Consider the following 18655-nt stretch of genomic DNA (forward strand, 5'->3'; position numbering starts at 1 on the left):
ATAAAAGAAACAACTGAAATTATAAGACGTAACCTGCTAACCCAAAATAAAATAGTACCGCGGAATATACAAACTTTGTTTCAATGTCAAAATATGTGATCAAAAGGATGATATTGGGATGCATAAGTCTGGCTGATATTGTATCAAACACTTTTGCGAAAGACTTAGGATATAATTTTTTGCCTGGTCTCCACCTCTAAAAGGAAAGACTGTTTGCTTATTGTAGACGTTACGTGGACGTTCTTTTGTTATTGCTGGAAGATGACAGTAATGGGGTTAAAATATTTACTGTAACATTAGGCAGCTTGCAACCACAGTACGTTTACTGAAGAGGTAAAAACAGAGACGTTCTTTAACTGTGTAGATATTACCATTTAGAAGATTAACAGAAAACGTAAATGGGCGATTTTCAGAAAATTTACATTCACTGATCTTATGGTCAATGCCAATAGCTGCCATCGACCAAGATATGGAAGAGCCTTTTTCACATCAGTGATTCGCCGGCAATTTTGATTGCCTTTGACCGACACTGAAATGCGTAAATTATTTAGTATTTCAAAACGAACTAGAATATCCAATGATTTTTTTCTGCTAATGACGTTATGCACCCGTAAAATAGGTTAAAGAAACAAAAAGTAAATATTATACAAACGCAGAGACACTCAGGAAGCAGAAGGAATAAAGAAAGAATGGAAACCAATTCAGTGGAATATCATGATAATATGTCTCAGTAAAAAGATAAATGATTTAAAAAACCTAATGTTGAATTTTTCCATGTTAACAACACACTAAAAATTCATGTAAGACGCATAAATTTGACGACTTTAGCGTGTACAGGATTGGCTGCAACAACTGCTGTAAGTACTACATCAGCCGTAGCGGCCTGTTCAGTAATGATGTTCTGCAAATCGTGGATGAAAGGCAGCAGGAAGATTCAATATTCCTAGATATCCCGAAATCGTTCGACGAGCATACACATGAGGTTGCCAGATATGCGATGGTTCGAAGACTTCTTAAGTAATACAATCCAGTACATTTTCCTCGATTGCGACTGTTCAGCAAAGCAAGGGTACCGGCAGTTGACCACCAGGGAAGTGTCATGCAACCGGTAATATTCTCTATATACAGAGTGAGCGGCAATCTGCGACTTTTTGCCGATGATACTGAGGTCCACGGGGAGAAGTCGTCGTTGACTGAGTGTAGGAGGATACGAGACGATTTAGGCAAAATTTATAGTTGGTATGACGAATTGCAGCTTGCTCTAAATATAGAAAAATGGAAGTTAATGCAAAAGAGTAGGAAACCAAATATGGTATTGTTCGAATACAGCATAGTAGTGTGTTGCTTGACACCGTCACGTCGATTAAATATGTAATGTTGCAAAGCAGTATGAAATGGAACGAGCACTCAAGGACGGTAACGGAAAAGACGGCTTCGCTTTGTTAGGAGAATTTTAGGTGAGTGTGATTGTTGGAAAGGAGACTGCGTGTACAACATTAATGCGACCCATTCTTGAGCACTACTAGAGTGTTAGGACCATCACCACGTAGGACTGAAGGAAGGCATCGGGCAATTCACGGGCGCGCTGCTAAATTTGTTAACGGGTCATTCGTACTGCACGCAAGTATTACGAAGATGCTTTGTAAAGACAAATTGGGATCCCTGGACGGAAGAAGACATTTTTTCGAGAGAAAATTTAAAAAAATGGTTCATATGGCTCTGAGCACTATGGGATTCAACTGCTGTGGTCATTAGTCCCCTAGAACGGAGATCTACTTAAACCTAACTAACCTAAGGACATCACACACATCCATGCCCGAGGCAGGATTCGAACCTGCGACCGTAGCAGTCGCACGGTTCCGGACTGCGCGCCTAGAACCGCGAGACCACTGCGGCCGGCGACAAAATTTAAAGAACTGGCGTTTCAAGTTGACTGCACAACGACCGCCATCAGCGAAGTTGTGCTTTTGTTGTGTGTTACTAAAATGGGACAGTGGAAGATAAAGCAACGTTATGCCAGCAGGCTTTGTGTTAAACTTGGGGAATCTGCTAGTGTGACCTCTGAAAAGTTTCTTATCAAGTGCGCAAGTTTTCTTTTGGCACAAATCATTCTTGGAAGGCCGAGAACACGTTGAATAGGACCTTCGTTCAGTGCGACCTTCAACTTCAAAAATCAACAAAACGTCGAACGTATGCGAGCTTTTGTGAGACCAGACCGAATTTGTTTCTCCAGGACAAACTGTCAACCAAGCGCTGTACAAGGATGACCATGAAAGTATCAGGAAAAGAGTGAATCTAATGGGCCCAGACAATGGACACAAGTCACTGCTGCATCACGACAAGCCCCATATCACATGGCCACTTCCCTCAAGGGGTTTTTGATCTCATTGGGCAGTCTTGTTGTTTTCCACCCCCCACCCTTTCTCCACTCGCCCCCCCCCCCCCCCACCTCCCAGCCCACGGTCTAAGTTTCAAGAAGACACTGTGCAAGCTGGTGGTGGCTCCATAATGGTCTGTATTGAAATGGGAAGACCTGGGTCTTCTGGTCCATCTGAACCTATCATTGACTGGAAATGGTTGTGTTCCGCTACTTAGAGCCCATTTTCACTCATATTCCTGAACAACGATGAACATTTTATGAATAACAATCCACCATGATGAAATTTTTATGTATGACAATCCACCTGTCATAAGGACGCAATTGTTCTCCCCTATACTCCTGATCTGAGTCCTCGTGACTTTTTTATTTTTCCGAAATTGAAACATGTCTTAAATAGATGTCGCTTTGGGACTCTTAAGGAAGAATGTGACCGACATGTTAAAGGTACTACCATTTGTAACCTTTCAGCGCTTTATACCAAGACTGTGAACAACTCCACCTTTGTGTAGCTACAGAAGGAAACTACTTTGAAGGGGACAATATTGTTGTTAAAGAAAAAAAAAACTTCGGTGGATAAAAAATCAGTCCCTTTACTTTCCTCACACACGTCGTTTGTAAATGTAAGCCTCTTTGAGGGTTAGAAAAACCGGTCTTTCATTTTATCAGGATGGCTTTCTGCTCTCCTGTTTGCACTGAGGTGACAGGAGTCAAGGGATACCTTCTAATACCATGTCAGACCTCCTTTTGGTCTGTGTACTGCAGCAACTCGACGTGGCATGGACTCAACAAGTCGTTGGAATTTCTCTGCAGGAATATTGATCAATGTTGCCTCTATAGCCGTCCATAATTGCGGAAGTGTTACCGGTGCAGAATTTTGTGCAAGAACTGACCTCTCGATTATGTACCATGAATTTTGGACAGGGATCATACGATGTAGATGGCAAAATCATTCTTTTGAACTGTACAGAATGTTCTTCATACCAGAAGCGGACAGTTGTGGCCTGGTGACACACGGGATTGTCATACATAAAAATTTCATCGTTTTTTGGGTATGTGGCTGAAAATGGTCTCCAAGTACCCGAACATAACCATTTCCAGACAATGAACGGTTCAGCGGGACCAGAGGATCCAGTCCATCCCATGTAAACACAGACCACACCATTATGGAGCCACCACCAGCTTGCACAGTGCATTGTTGAAACTTGTGTCCATGGCTTCGTGGTGTCCGCACCACCTTCTAACCCAGATATAAGTTATGACCAACTGAAATTGGGATTAATTTGACCAGGTCACAGTTTTACAGTCGTCTAGGGTCCAACCGATATAATTCAAAATGTTCAAATGTGTGTGAAATGTGTGTGAAATCCTATGTGATTTAGAAGGTCATCAGTCCCTAAGCTTACACACTACTTACCCTAAATTATCCTAAAGACAAACTCACACACCCATGCCCGAGGGAGGGCTCGAACCTCTGCCGGGACCAGCCGCACAGTCCATGACAGACCCCCCCCCCCCCCCCCCCCCACAGACCGCTCGGCTAATCCCGCGCGGCAACCGATATGGTAAAGGGCACAGGCGGGGCGCTCCAGGCGAAGTCGTGCTGGTAGCAAAGGCACTCACGGTCGCAGTGTCCTAACACGTCTACATCTACATCCATACTCCGGAAGCCACCCGACGGTGTGTGGCGGAGGGTACTTTGAGTGTATTATTCGTGGAAAGAAAGACCGTCGGTATGCCTCCGTGTGGGCTCTAATCTCTCTGATTTTATCCTCATGGTCTCTTCGCGAGATATATGTATGAGGGAGCAATATACTGCTTGACTCCTCGGTGAAGGAATGTTCTCGAAACTTCAACAAAAGCCCGTACCGAGCTACTGAGCGTCTCTCCTGCAGAGTCTTCCACTGGAGTTTATCTATCTTCTCCGTAACACTTTCGAGATTACTAACTGATGCTGTAACGAAGTGCGCTGCTCTCCGTTGGATCTTCTCTATCTCTTCTATCAACTCTATCTGGTACGGATCCCACACTGGTTAGTAATATTCAAGCAGTGGGCGGACAAGTGTACTATAACCTACTTCCTTCGTTTTCGGATTAAATTTCCTTAGCATTCTTCCAATGAATCTCAGTCTGGCATTGCTTTACCGACGATCAACTTTACATGATAATTCCATTTTAAATCACTCCTAATGCCTACTACCAGATAATTTATGGAATTTACTGCTTCCATTTACTGACCTGCTATATTGTAGCTAAATGATAAAGGATCTTTCTTTCAATGTATTAGCAGCACATTACAATTGTCTACATTGAGATTAAATTGCCATTCCCTGCACCATGCGTCAATTCGTTGCAGATCCTCCTGCATTTCAGTACAAATATCCATTGTTACAACCTCTCGATATACAACAGCATCATCCGCAAAGAGCCTCAGTGAACTTCCGATGTTATCCACGAGGTCATTTATGTATATTGTGAATAGCAACGGTCCTACGACACTCCCCTGCGGCGCACCTGAAATCACTCTTACTTCGGAAGACTTCTCTCCATTGAGAATGACATGCTGCGTTCTGTTATCTAGGAACTCTTCAATCCAATCACACAATTGGTCTGATAGTCCATACGGTATTACTTTGTTCATTAAACGACTGTGGGGAATTGTATAGAACGCCTTGCGGACGTCAAGAAACACGACATTTCTAGGAACTCTTCAATCCAATCACACAATTGGTCTGATAGTCCATACGGTATTACTTTGTTCATTAAACGACTGTGGGGAATTGTATAGAACGCCTTGCGGAAGTCAAGAAACACGACATTTACCTGGGAACCCGTGTTTATGGCCCTCTGAGCCTCGTGGACGAATAGCGAGAGCTGGGTTTCACACGATCGTCGTTTTCGAAACCCATACTGATTCCTACAGAGTAGATTTCTAGTTTCCAGAGAAGTTATTATACTCGAACATAATAAGTGTTCCAAAATTCTGATCGACGTTAGAGATATAGGTCTATAGTTCTGCACATCTGTTCGACGTCCGTTCTTGAAAACGGGGATTACCTGTGCCCTTTTGCAATCCTTTGGAACGCTACGCTCTTCTAGAGACCTACGGTAAACCGGTGCAAGAAGGGGGCAAGTTCCGTCGCGTACTCTGTGTAAAATCGAACTGGTATCCCATCAGGTCCAGTGGCCATTCCTCTTTTGAGCGATGTTGTTTATCTATCCCTGTGTCATCTATTTCGATATCTACCATTTTGTCATCTGTGCGACAATCTAGAGAGGGGACTACAGTGCCGTCTTCCTCTGTGAAACAGCTTTGGAAAAAGACATTTAGTATTTCGGCCTTTAGTCTGTAATTCTCTGTTTCAGTACCATTTTGGTCGTAGAGAGTCTGGACATTTTGTTGTAATCCATCTACCGCTTTGACATAAGACCAAAATTTCTTACGATTTTCTGCCAAGTCAGTACATAGACATTTACTTTCGAATTCATTGAACGTCTCTCTCATAGCCCTCCTGACACTACATTTCGCTTCGCGTATTTTTTGTTTGACTGCAAGGCTTTGGGTATGTTTATGTTTGCTGTGAAGTTCCCTTCGCTTCCGCAGCAGCTTACTAACTCGGTTGTTGTACCACGGTGGCTCTTTTCCATCTCTTACGATCTTGCTTGACACATACTCATCTAATGCATATTGTCCAACGATTTCCGAATTTGAATGTGCCATGTGTCTAGCTCCAACTACATTTCCGCATTCAAAGTCTGTTAACCACCGTTGTCCAGATATACGTCGAATAAGTTTCCACATGAATCATCTGAGTATAAATGACAACTCTGACAAATCACTGCCATTTCATACATTGTGTACGCCGTACTACCGCCAACTGTATGTATGCATATCCATGTCCCTCAGTGTAGAGCCGTTGGCGAGGGCTACAGGTCCATCGAAGGAGGAAAGTGGATTTAGCGAAATAGACGGCGTTCATGAAAGCTGTTCATTGTTTCAAGATGCTTGAGTAGCTAAGAGGCGCGCGTCCTCATCCGTGGGCACGGACTGGCGTCCGTCCACGTCGTTCATGTCCTGCGAGCGTGGTCAGCCGTCAGCCACGCGGTGACGGGGACTGCCGTGAAGATCCAGGACCTGCTGCACTCAGCGCAGCTTGAGAGTGCAGCAACTTTGCGTGGTCGGCAATACCACGTCGGCGCAGTGTCAGGCAGTAGCACGGTAGTCCGGAGGTAATGGTGCTGGCGAGGCGGCCAGGACTCGCCTAGCTGTGCGTCTGACACAGGCGCTGACGTCCAGGCAGCGAGCTCTGGCCTGGAGTCGGGCTGGCGGCATCTGCTGCTGGCGGCCGTCCCTGTGTCTGACAACACGCAGGTGCACACAGTGCGGTAACATGTTTTTAGGCACGGAAAAAATAAACATCCAAAAGCTGAATTTGTCCAGAGTTTTCAAGTGGTATGAACTGCAATGTAACTCTCCTTTCAGGAGAGATGGTTGCCCTAAATAAAGTATGATTTGTATATGCACACCATGAATAATCCAAAAACAAGTTATTTTGACCAGCTGTCGCTCAAAAACATTGCTCATACCAATTTATAGTTCTCTTACAACCATTTTCCCACTCTTGCTTGCTGTGACGTAATTATTCCCTATTGCCCTTGCATGCCGGCCGGAGTGGCCGAGCGGTTCTAGGCGCTACAGTCTGGAACAGCGCTACCGCTACGGTCGCAGGTTCGAATGCTGCCTCGGGCATGGATGTGTGTGATGTCCTTAGGTTAGTTAGGTTTAAGTAGTTCTAAGTTCTAGGGAACTGATGACCTCAGCAGTTAAGTCCCATAGTGCTCAGAGCCATTTGAACCATTTTGCCCTTGCAAAATCGCGTAAACAATGAAGAATCGTAGGGGACAGATCACCTCCAACTTCTCGCAGCACAGTAGACAATATAAATATATTTCCAACCAACTAATCATCGAGATTGACAGTCGGCATAATTGTATACTAATGCCTTGAGGCATTGAATTTAGTTGGCCTTGATACATCTCTCTCGGTACCTCTAATTTTCAGGGTTCCTTTCATATCCATTTCCTCTTCAAACCCCCCATTGGTCGGTGTTGAAAACAAATTCCTTACTGAACATCATCTAAAAAAAAATGCAAATGAGCGTATGGCATCGTTGGCCGGGAGGCCCCATTTGGGAAAGCCCGGCCGCCAAGAGCTAGTCTTATTTCATTCGACGCCACACTGGACGACTTGCACGCCGCGATGAGGATGAAATGATGATGAGGACAACACAGCACCCAGTCCACGAGCTGAGGAAATCTCCAACTCGACCGGGAATCGAACCCGGGCCCGCTTGCATGGTAGGCAAGCACGTTACCACCTAGCTTTTTCTATACTGTTCTTTGAATTCGTTCGGAGCACCAATGACACCCGTTCAGGCTCTTCTCTGATCCGTTCACGAGATTTTTTTTTTATTACATAGGGCGCCTAAAACTCTGCCCGAGCACGCTGAGCTACCGTACCGGCAGCTAAGCAGGCGGACATCTCATCTACAGATTTTCGATGGATTGACGATTTAGTTGAAATTTCGTTTTCTTACATTTTCCAATTCTGCAGCACTGTTTGAAAGCTATGCTACCATCCACTGCTTTTCTTGAATTCACTGTAATCTATGTCCCGCGCAATTTGAAGTGCGTAATGTAGTAGGTTATTATCATAAATTGTATCGAGAATCATTGAAACACGCAAGCACCAGCTTTAACAAGTGCGCATTTTCCTATCTTGAATATCCGTAGCTTTTATGTTGCACTGCACAGTCATATTACTGCGGACTTATTCGAATATTTTTATTTTTTTCTGTGTTGCGGATGATCTAACATGCATGTTTAGTACCTGCTCCCTGGACAACGATTGTTCCTTTACTATGTCTCGCTGGAGACGGCTTCGTGGCTACCTGTCCGACAACGATGATGAACTACATGGCTCGACACCTGTTTCGGTATCATCTTCACTTCTTAAGCTTATAGTTGCCCATAACATCTGCCACTACTTTCTCATTCTGCGAAATTCCTTAGGTTCCTTTCTGGCGAAATGCCAGCTTAGGAAACTGTTATTGTAGACATAATGCAATGTTTGTTTATTTATTGTTGGCATTGCTTTGCCTTGTATCAACACCACTAGTACTGAGTTACTCGTCGACTAAGCGGTTCAACCTTAGGCTCATACTGTGCTCACCATTGGATACGTAAGTCCCACCCCTTACTGCCATTAGCAGCCAATATTGTACAATACTTGCCATTAAAATTGCTACACCAAGAAGAAATGCAGATGATAAACGGGTACTCATTGCACACATATATTATACTAGTAATGACATGTGATTACATTTTAACGTAGTTTGGGTGCATAGATCCTGAGAAATCACTACCCAGAACAACCACCTCTGGCCTTAATAACGGCCTCGATACGCCTGGGCATTGCGTCAAATAGAGCCCGGATGGCGCATACAGGTACAGCTGCCCATGCAGCTTCAACACGATACCACAGTTCATGAAGAGTAGTGACTGGTATATTGTCACGAGCCAGTTGCTCGGCCACCATTGACCAGACGTTTTCAATTGGTGAGAGATCTGAAGAATGTGCTGGCCAGAGGAGCAGTCGAACATTTTCTGTATGCAGAAAAGCCCGTAGAGGACCTGCAACATGCGGTCGTGCATTATCCTTCTGAAATGTAGGGTTTCGCAGAGATACAATGAAGGATAGAGCCACGGATCGTAACACATCTGAAATGTAACGTCCACTGTTCAAACTGCCGTCAATGCGAACAAGAGGTGACCGAGACGTGTAACCAATGGCACCCCATACCATCACGCCGGGTGATACGCCAGTATGGAGATGACGAATACACGCTTCCAATGTGCGTTCACCGCGATGTCGCCAAACACGGATGCGACCATCATGATGCTATAAACAGAACTTGGATTCATCCGAAATATGACTTTTTGCCATTCGTGCACCCAGGTTCGTCGTTGAGTACACCATCGTTGACTCTCCTGTCTGTGATGCAGCGTCAATGGTAACCGCAGCCGTGGTCTCCGAGCTGGTAGTCCATGCTGCTGCAAACGTCGTCCAACTGTTCGTGCAGACGGTTGTTGTCTTGGAAGCGTCTCCATCTGTTGACTCAGGGATCGAGAACTGGCTGCACGATCCGTTACAGCCAAGCAGATAAGATGCACGGCGTTCCGTATTACCTTCCTGAACCCACGGATCCCATATTCTGATAACAGTCGTTGGATCTCGACCAACGCGAGCAGCAATGTCGCGATACGATGAACCACAATCGCGATAGACTACAATCCGACCTTTGTCAAAGTCGAAAACGTGATGGTACGCATTTCTCCTCTTCACACGAGGCTTCACAACAACGTTTCACCAGGCAACGCCGGTCAGCTGCTGTTAGTGTATGAGAAATCGGTTGGAAACTTTCCTGATGTTAGCACGTTGTAGGTGTCGCCACCGGCGCCAACCTTGTGCGAATGCTCTGAAAAGCTAATCATGTGCATATCACAGCATCTTCTTTCTGTCGGTTAAATTTCGCGTCTGTAGAACGTCATCCACGTGGTGTAGCAATATTAATGGCCAGTAGTGTAGAATAACCGTGTGCACATGTGCCCATGCAGTGTCCAAGATTTGGCCATACGTAGTCTCTCATTTCTGAAAACAATAATTCGTTCATAGTTTATAATGAAAATAAAAAGTGCCTGCTGTGCCTACATAATATGCCTTTAAGTACTTGTAGCTCTTGGAAATGGAGAACTTAACACCAAAAACAGAGTTCTCCAGCCTGAGTTTTCATACTTTAGCACTGACTATTCCTAATGTACAAACATCGTATAATCGTCGAGTACAGCATGATTTTTGAGCAGAGTTAAAAAAAAATAGAATTAATAGTAGAATACTGATTATTTTTTTGTAGTATAAAACCTGTCATATCATAAGTAGCGAACTATGGACGGACAAAGTTTTCTTTTATTTACACATTTTGTTCGATATTTAGAGTCTACGAATCCAGCCACATGCAGGGCAAAAATCTGACGGAGTCTTAGAATTTTTCAATCTGTGTTCTATGTCGACGTTTATTACTGGAAATAATAGCAATAAATAACCGAAAATCGGTTATTTCAGAAACCGGTTGTGTTGAGCCGTTTTAACTGTGAGGTTAATCTGGAGGTGAAAAAAAAAAAAGGTTGAATCAACGCTAATCGCCATTCCTGCTCTCCAGCGTATCATGCTGTATGAGCTTTGCGACACCACTGCCGTATTTATTTAACCGCAGGCGCTCTAATAACCACAGCCTGTACGAATGTTCCACAGGAAGAACTTACTGGTAAGTTGAATAACACGTTTTTTTCGTGTTTGGTTTCAAATTTATGAATAGGAAACATGGTTCAGGCTTGAGCAAACACAATTTTTTCTATTTTCAACACTCAGAAATGTTTCCGTGAAGTTTCACCATCGTCAGGAGGTTCATTTATTTTTTGTCAGATCACATGTAAAGAAATTTTTCCGTGATTGTACGTTTAGTTGTGAGATTAAGGTATTTACCTTCATAATATTATTAATAGAAAATACACTGTAGCGCCAAATAAAGTGATTATAAAAAATGGTTCAAATGGCTCTGAGCACTATGGGACTTAACTGCTGAGGTCATCAGTTGCCTAGAACTTAGAACTACTTAAACCTAACTAACCTAAGGACATCACACACATCAATGCCCGAGGCAGTATTCGATCCTGCGACCGTAGCGGTCACGCGGTTCCAGACTGAAGCGCCTAGAAACACACGGCCACACCGGCCGGCCAAAGAAAATGGTATAGGCGTGCATATTCAAATACAGAAATGTATAAACAGGCAGAATACGACCATGCGATCGGCAAATTCCATATAAAACTAGTGTCTGGTGGTATTATTAGATCGATTACTGCTGATACAAAGGCAGATTATCAAGATTTAAGTGAGTTTGAACGTGTTGCTATAGACAGCGTACGAGCGATAGCACACAGCGTCTCCGAGGAAGCAACGAATTGGGAATTTTCCAGTACGATCATTTCACGAGTGTACCGTGAATATCAGGAATCCGGTAAAACATTAAATATCCTACATGGCTGCGGCCGGGAAAAGGTCCTGCAAGAACGGGACCAACGACGACTGAAGAGAATCGTTCAACGTGACAGAAGTGCAGCCCTTTACGAATTGCTGCACGTTTCAATGTTGGGCTATCAACAAGAGTCAGCGTGGGAACCATTGAACGAAACATAATCGATACGGGATTTCGGAGTCGAAGGCTCACTCGTGTACCTTGACTGCACGACACAAAGCTTTACGCCTCGCCTGGGTCCATCAACACCGACGTTGGACTGTTTATTACTGGAAACATGTTGCCCGGTCGCACGTGTCTCGTTTCGATTTGTATCGAGCGGATGGACGTGTACGGGTGTGGAGACAACCTTTTGAATCCAAGGACCCTGCATGTGAGCAGGGGTCTGTTCAAGCTGGTGTAGGCTCTGTAATGGTGTGGGGAGTGTGCAGTTGGAGTGATATGGGATCCACGATACGTCTCTGACAGGTGACACTTACGTAAGCATCCTGTCTGATCACGAGCATCCATTCATGTGCACTGCGCATTCCGATGGACTTGGGCAATTCCAGCAGGACAATGCGACACTCTACACGTCCGAAATTTCTACAGAGTGGCTTCAGGAACATTCTTCTGAGTTTAAACACTTTCGCTGCCACAAAACTCCCCTGACATGAACATTATTGAGCATATCTGGGATGCCTTGCAATGTTATGTTCAGATGAAATCTCCACCCCCACGTGCACTTACGGATTTATGAACAGCCCTGCAGGATTCACGGTGTTAACTCTCTCCAGCTCTACTTCACACTTTAGTTGAGCCCATGCAACGTCTGTTGAGGGATTTACGCATATTTTTGGGGGCCCTACACGGTATTAGACAGGTGTTCCAGTTTATTTTTTGTGTAGCTATTTAACATTTTTAGTACTGCTCACATTTTCCTCCGTTTGTCACCTTCAATTAATGAGGACTTCTCAGTACATTACTACACATATTTCTCAAAAGGTAGGCCTGAACTGACTCTATTGACAATTAATTTCTAATTTTTGTTAGAGTAGAGTAATGTCACTATCTACAGTGCAGTGTCTAAGACAGTCAGAACCAGTTACATGTGAATTTGCAAAGTGCGATTATACTTCCGCATTAGCTGCAGAATATTTCAGAACAACTGAAAATTTTGTGTCAGGTAGCCGAAGTAGTTTACGGCAACTTTTCGCGACAGGTGGGAAATCCCGATCTTGCACAAATTTTTATTTTCATGAAATATTCTACAGCTGATGCGGAATCACAATCGCAGTTATTCGAGTTCATTATATATGTCATCATTATCTATATTCCGTATCAAAACTTATTTGTTATTTTATTTTTTATGTGTCCCTTCGTATCGCGCGACCGTTACGATCGCGGGTTCGAGTCTTGCCTCGGGCATGGATGTGTGTGGTGTCCTTGGATTGGTTGGGTTTAAGTAGTTCTAAGTTATAGGGGACTGGTGAACTCGCAAGTTAAGTTCCATAGTGCTCACAGTCATTTGAACCATTTTCTACTTTCGATTGACAGAAGCAAGGTTCGCAGGAGAGATTCTGTAAAGTTTGGAAGGTAGGAGACGAGGTACTGGCGGAAATGAAGCTGTGAGGACGGGGCATGAGTCGTGCTTGGGTAGCTCAGATGGTAGAGCACTTGTCAGCGGAACGCAAAGGTCCCGAGTTCGAGTCTCAGTCCGGAACACGGTTTTAATCTGCTAGGAAGTTTCATCTGAAGTCTTATTTTGTTGGGTAAGTAATTTATGGTAGCCAAGAACTGTATCTATGCGGTCGTAATTGATGAATGCAAATGGTATTCTCCAGAAGATATTAGATAATGTCACTATCAAACTGAATGAAAAACAACCCTGTTTCTGTCAGCTATCGGCAATAAACAAAACTCCTCATGTATGCCACCATTTAATGATAAGGTTTAGTCTCATTGATTGCAGTAAGGCAACAAAGCAAAATGTCAGGCACAGTAAATAAACATGTAATTCCGAAAACTGTTTAATTACGTCTTAAGACTTGGTCATGTTCCTTACTGATGTTACTCCCTCTGAATCCTTTACTGAACCCGTATCGAGAACTGTATTCTTTTGGACTGCGTATAAAGAATTGAAGCATCATCTCCTATGATCCTTGTTTAAGAACGTTCCTGTGCGATAGATGTCGTCCTGCGATAAACTGAAATTTGCGTTCTTTCCAATCATCATTCAAATCCTGTTTTGATTCAGTAAACATCTCGCGATTCCTGTCAATTACCTCCGGTGAATCTGAGGATAAGTTCATCAGAAAGGTCACTTGCAATATATTACTGTATCCGTGACAGAGAACATGGTCTATTTTCTTCTGCAGGCAACTGAATTTTACAGAAATAAAAGCAAGGGAATGATTCAGCTCGTCATGTGACGGAATACTTGTCTTTCGAAGCTAGATTTTAATTTTAAAGGAAAAAAATTTGTTATGTTTACAGGGGTACAAAAATCTGGCTACATAATCTCGTTTACTAGCTGCGATTAAATATTCGTTTCAGTGAGCAATACATTTTCCTATGGATGGCGGAGTGTTGGAGACGCGAAATTTGTACTGGGAATAGTTTTTAAATTTACACCAGTCCATACTGATGTACGTAGTTCTGTCGTCCAGCTTAAACGAAAGCAGTTTCATCCAGATTTTTCCATATACCTTGGCCTCATTTTACCTCGATAGTTGGCGTCCCATATCAGATGAGTTCGTAGTCGACTGTGTTTCATTTAACCAACAAAAAGTTTTTAAGGGTGGCATTTTTACTTAAAGCATAATATTTTTTTCTGTAAGGAGTACTTCTCATATTTATTTTTAGTGCTGTTTTCCAGTACACGACTTGGTTCGTTACTGCTTCTGATTCTGTTTCATTAGAAGGAGAGATGATTATTTGCTGACTGGCCGTAAAAGGAATTACACCGATATCGCTTTGCTATTGATTCGCGAACAAACTCCAACCAGAACATTTAACTTCACTGACGTCAGAGAAAGGGCTGTAACAAGATTTCTGAAACTTCCTGGCAGATTAAAACTGTGTGCCCGACCGAGACTCGAACTCGGGACCTTTGCCTTTCACGGGCAAGTGCTCTACCAACTGAGCTACCGAAGCACGACTCACGGCTGGTACCCACAGCTTTACTTCTGCCAGTACCTCGTCTCCTACCTTCCAAACTTTACAGAAGCTCTCCTGCGAACCATGCAGAACTAGCACTCCTGAAAGAAAGGATATTGCGGAGACATGGCTTAGCCACAGCCTGGGGGATGTTTCCAGAATGAGATTTCTGAAGTTGATAGCGACTATGTAATATTGGTACTACAGACAAAAAGTGAATCTACCCAAAGACAGGCAATTAGAGGCCTTCTGAAACAGAAGTAATTTGGAAAATGCGTTTAGCTACGGTTAAAACACAACTTTACGAATACAATGAAAAAATGAAATTCGCCAAAACATTTAAACACAGAAAATAATTTAGGAGAATACTTTTACAATATTAATGTGACACAGATTTGAACAATCAAATGCACATGCTTATTTTCATGGCACTAACCCAGTTCTGTTTCGAATCAGAACAAACAATAAACGAAAAGTGGTTCATACTAATTCATGGTAATTTGTAACCAGCGCGTTTTGATATTATGAGCAGTGTTGAGCAGTGTTGATCAGCCCACTTCTGATTATCGTAATAGAGATAATCCAACCAGACGCATTGGGAGATAGTAGAAACAAAATGCGTTTCAGTATCACGAAAGGTGCTAATTGTATGATTTAAAAATTATCTTCTCACTGCCTCCTCGATAGCACTTCCACCTCCAAAGAATAAACATTTATATTGCAGTTTGAATGAAGTGCATTGGATAGGTACGCGGAAATAATATCGAGAAAACTACTCAGGACGGTATGTGGATAACTCCAGTTGCTGACACCATAAAGAAAGAATCTAGGTAACACAAGGAAAGAATCTAGGCAAATTTCTTTGGTCTTACAATGAGGAAAAGAATGGCAAAGCAGCGCAGTTATTGATGGACAAAAAATGTTCAAATGTGTGTGAAATCTTATGCGACCTTACTGCTAAGGTCATCAGTCCCTAAGCTTACACACTACTTAACCTAAATTGTCCTAAGGACAAACACAAACACCCAAGCCCGACGGAGGACTCGAACCTCCGCCGGGACCAGCCGCACAGTCCACTACTGCAGCGCCTCGACTGCTCGGCTAATCCCGCGCGGCTATTGATGGACAGTCAATCATATTTCACACACGGGGAAGATACTGCGCACAGAACTTCTAAAAATCTGAGAAAGCCTGACGGATGAATATCAGTTTATATGTAGAAGAGAACTGGAGAAGATACAGTGATGGGTTGTCAGACATGGCATCGAAACTGATTTTAGAGGAAAAAGGTATGTCATCAAAAAAGGTATGTCATCAAAAAATATTTCAACATGTCGCTTCACATGACTCCTGGCAATACTCTACGAAACTAGTGTATGTGAGTGATCGGAAACTTGTTTGCAACCTGGAAACATAAGAAAAATTTCTCATGATGACTGACAATTGGCGGTCGGAATGGCCGGGCGTTTATAGGTGCTACAGTCTGGAACCGCGAGACTGCTACGGTCGCGGGTTCGAATCCTGCCTCGGGCATGGATGTGTGTGATGTCCTTAGGTTGGTTACGTTTAAGTAGTTCTAAGTTCTAGGGGACTGATGACCTCAGAAGTCGAGTCCCATAGTGCTCAGAACCATTTGAACCATTTGACTGACAATTGCAATAGTGGTATACTGGAAAACAGCGTAACAAGATATTTTAACGTTTTCAAAAGCGGTCACTAAATTATACGATATGTCAGGGGTATTGCAAAAATTAGAGGAGAAATTATAAGCTATGTGAAGGGCGTTAGCAGAAATTTATCCAAGAGGAGACAAGATTCAGAAAATGGCTTTTCTTATATAGCTTTTTCGACATTGAGAAACTGCAGTGCCCAAAGAAATATATACACTTAACGTTATTTTATCTGAGATGTCTGAATGTTATCCAATAGATATTTATTTTTTGAAAGTAGAATTCACTTATACTTTAAACGATGGCCTGTTTCATTAGTATATCCGAAGACCGTCTTTTTACATTATGGGAATGAATGTTGATGGAGGAAACCTTTAAAAACAGCTTTCAAATTGGTGGGTAGAGTCAACCCTTAACAGCCTTGGTTCGAATAAAAATGATTTGACAGCTTATTGCGTAGCCATAGCAACCTGGGTGTTTAATTCATACCCATGCGGCTACATATCACGATGGATTGCGCCCTCATAGTGTTTAAGAAACCCCAACACCTTTTCGAGTTTGGTATTGAGCAATTTTCCCTCTCTTCTTTCACACAAGATGGCTATAATATTGCGTTAGTATAGGGAATACAACCACAGCACCGCCCGACTCTCTTCCTCTAACACTAATATCGTCTAACTTACAGGACAATGCATTCACTTTGTCCAAGACAAATTGTAACTCGACGAAATTGAAATTCCGACAGTAGCAGCAATTGGGCACTGAAATAAATTCGATGGTGACAAGCGAATATTTGTTTCGGGCCGGGTCTCGAACCCGGAATTTCCGCTTTACGCGAGCCATCACCTTCATCGTTTCGGCTATCCGAGCACGTTTCACATCCACTCCAAATTCCCAACCTGTCGCACAGTACGTAAGTGCATCTACTGTCCATAACCCACATTGCTCGCAGCCTCACGCTCATTCCCGACAGGCAGGACGAACATAACTGTCATTAATTGTCGTCAATGTGCATATAAAATCTAACTTACTGTTTAGATTAAGCTGAGCATCAGACGATGAGGTTGTGTTGTAGGAAATGTGGACAGATAGCGCAACTGTTTAAAATACAATAGGCGTTGAAACTGCCACTATCTGTAGAGTGTTAAGTTCTGTACAAGAAAGTGACGAAGAAAAGATCGAGCACTCTATTTCGGTAATGTTCTCCAAGGTTCACAACTGCGAAGAGTGAAAAACAATGCTGAGATCTCCGCCGCGACTATTTTCGTGAGCACCGTAACAATAGAACTGCAGTTTCTGTTAAGCCACCGTCGTTTCCCCTTACACTCGGCAATGTTAGATCCGTCGTTTAGCGGAAGAACAGGTAATCATTTGTAGAAACGCATGAGAGTTCTGTAATGCATAAATTATCTACTTAGATCCGGTAGGATAGTGTGTCCCCCTTGTAGACGCCTCTGTGTAATATACGGACGTTGTGGCTGCACCCACAACCTAACACCATACTAGAAATAAAAGTTCTATGGTGTGAGAGTATCGCTTAGGAATTAATATAGCAAAGTATAATCAGGAGAATACCTGGATAATGGTAAAGCACACCAACTTAAATGTGGGGTCAAACAATTCGACATACGTTAATAATCAGTGGTCGTCAAACTTCCTTGTTTAAGAGCCTCTACTGACACTGTAGGACAAAACATCGGCCCACTTACGAAAGGGGACGGGGATGCTTGGTGGACATTCAAAGAAAATTTCAATTTTCACCGAACCAAGGTAATTGATAGCTTACCATTTAGAAATTTTGAATCTACATCTTAAAAGTTATCACACCAAATATTTTTAATTGAAAAAGAATATCTTAAATTGGAACTACATCCTTTTTCTGAATGCTTACATTACTGATCAAGTTTCTGTACCGAAGCGGATACTGTGGTCAGTGACATCGCAACAGGATCCCGTGTTTGTTTACTATTTTGGTGACACATATTATAGGCATCTTCACGCTCCAGTATCTGAAAGAATACCAAGGGGATGCGGCATAACACTTCCAATCGGGCTTTTGTGTTGCGTCAAATAGAGCAGGGACGGTTTTAAATAATATATCTTAATTACTGGTAATCCAAAACTTTCATAAAGAGAGAGGATGGTGGATGACATTTTTATGTTTAAAGGGTTTAGAAATCAGTTTTAGCTGCGAATTTTTTGGAAGTAACTAACTCTTACTGGGGTACACATTGGAAATTTTTCACTATCGGGCGCCGAGTTAGCGTTAGTGTTCCATTCGTTACGAGAAGCTGTCAAAGCGGAATACGTAATTG

The 18655-nt window shown here is 42.9% G+C and overlaps 1 non-coding gene across 1 annotated transcript; it reads right to left on the reverse strand.

Moving 5' to 3' along the window:
- Window positions 1-14593: 14593 nt before the first annotated feature.
- Trnas-uga (transfer RNA serine (anticodon UGA)) lies at window positions 14594-14668 on the reverse strand. The gene has a single exon. It is a non-coding gene; the product is annotated as a tRNA-Ser (tRNA).
- Window positions 14669-18655: the final 3987 nt, after the last annotated feature.

Source organism: Schistocerca gregaria, chromosome 1 (genome assembly GCF_023897955.1).
Source record: "Schistocerca gregaria isolate iqSchGreg1 chromosome 1, iqSchGreg1.2, whole genome shotgun sequence".
NCBI classification, from domain to species: Eukaryota; Metazoa; Arthropoda; class Insecta; order Orthoptera; family Acrididae; genus Schistocerca; species Schistocerca gregaria.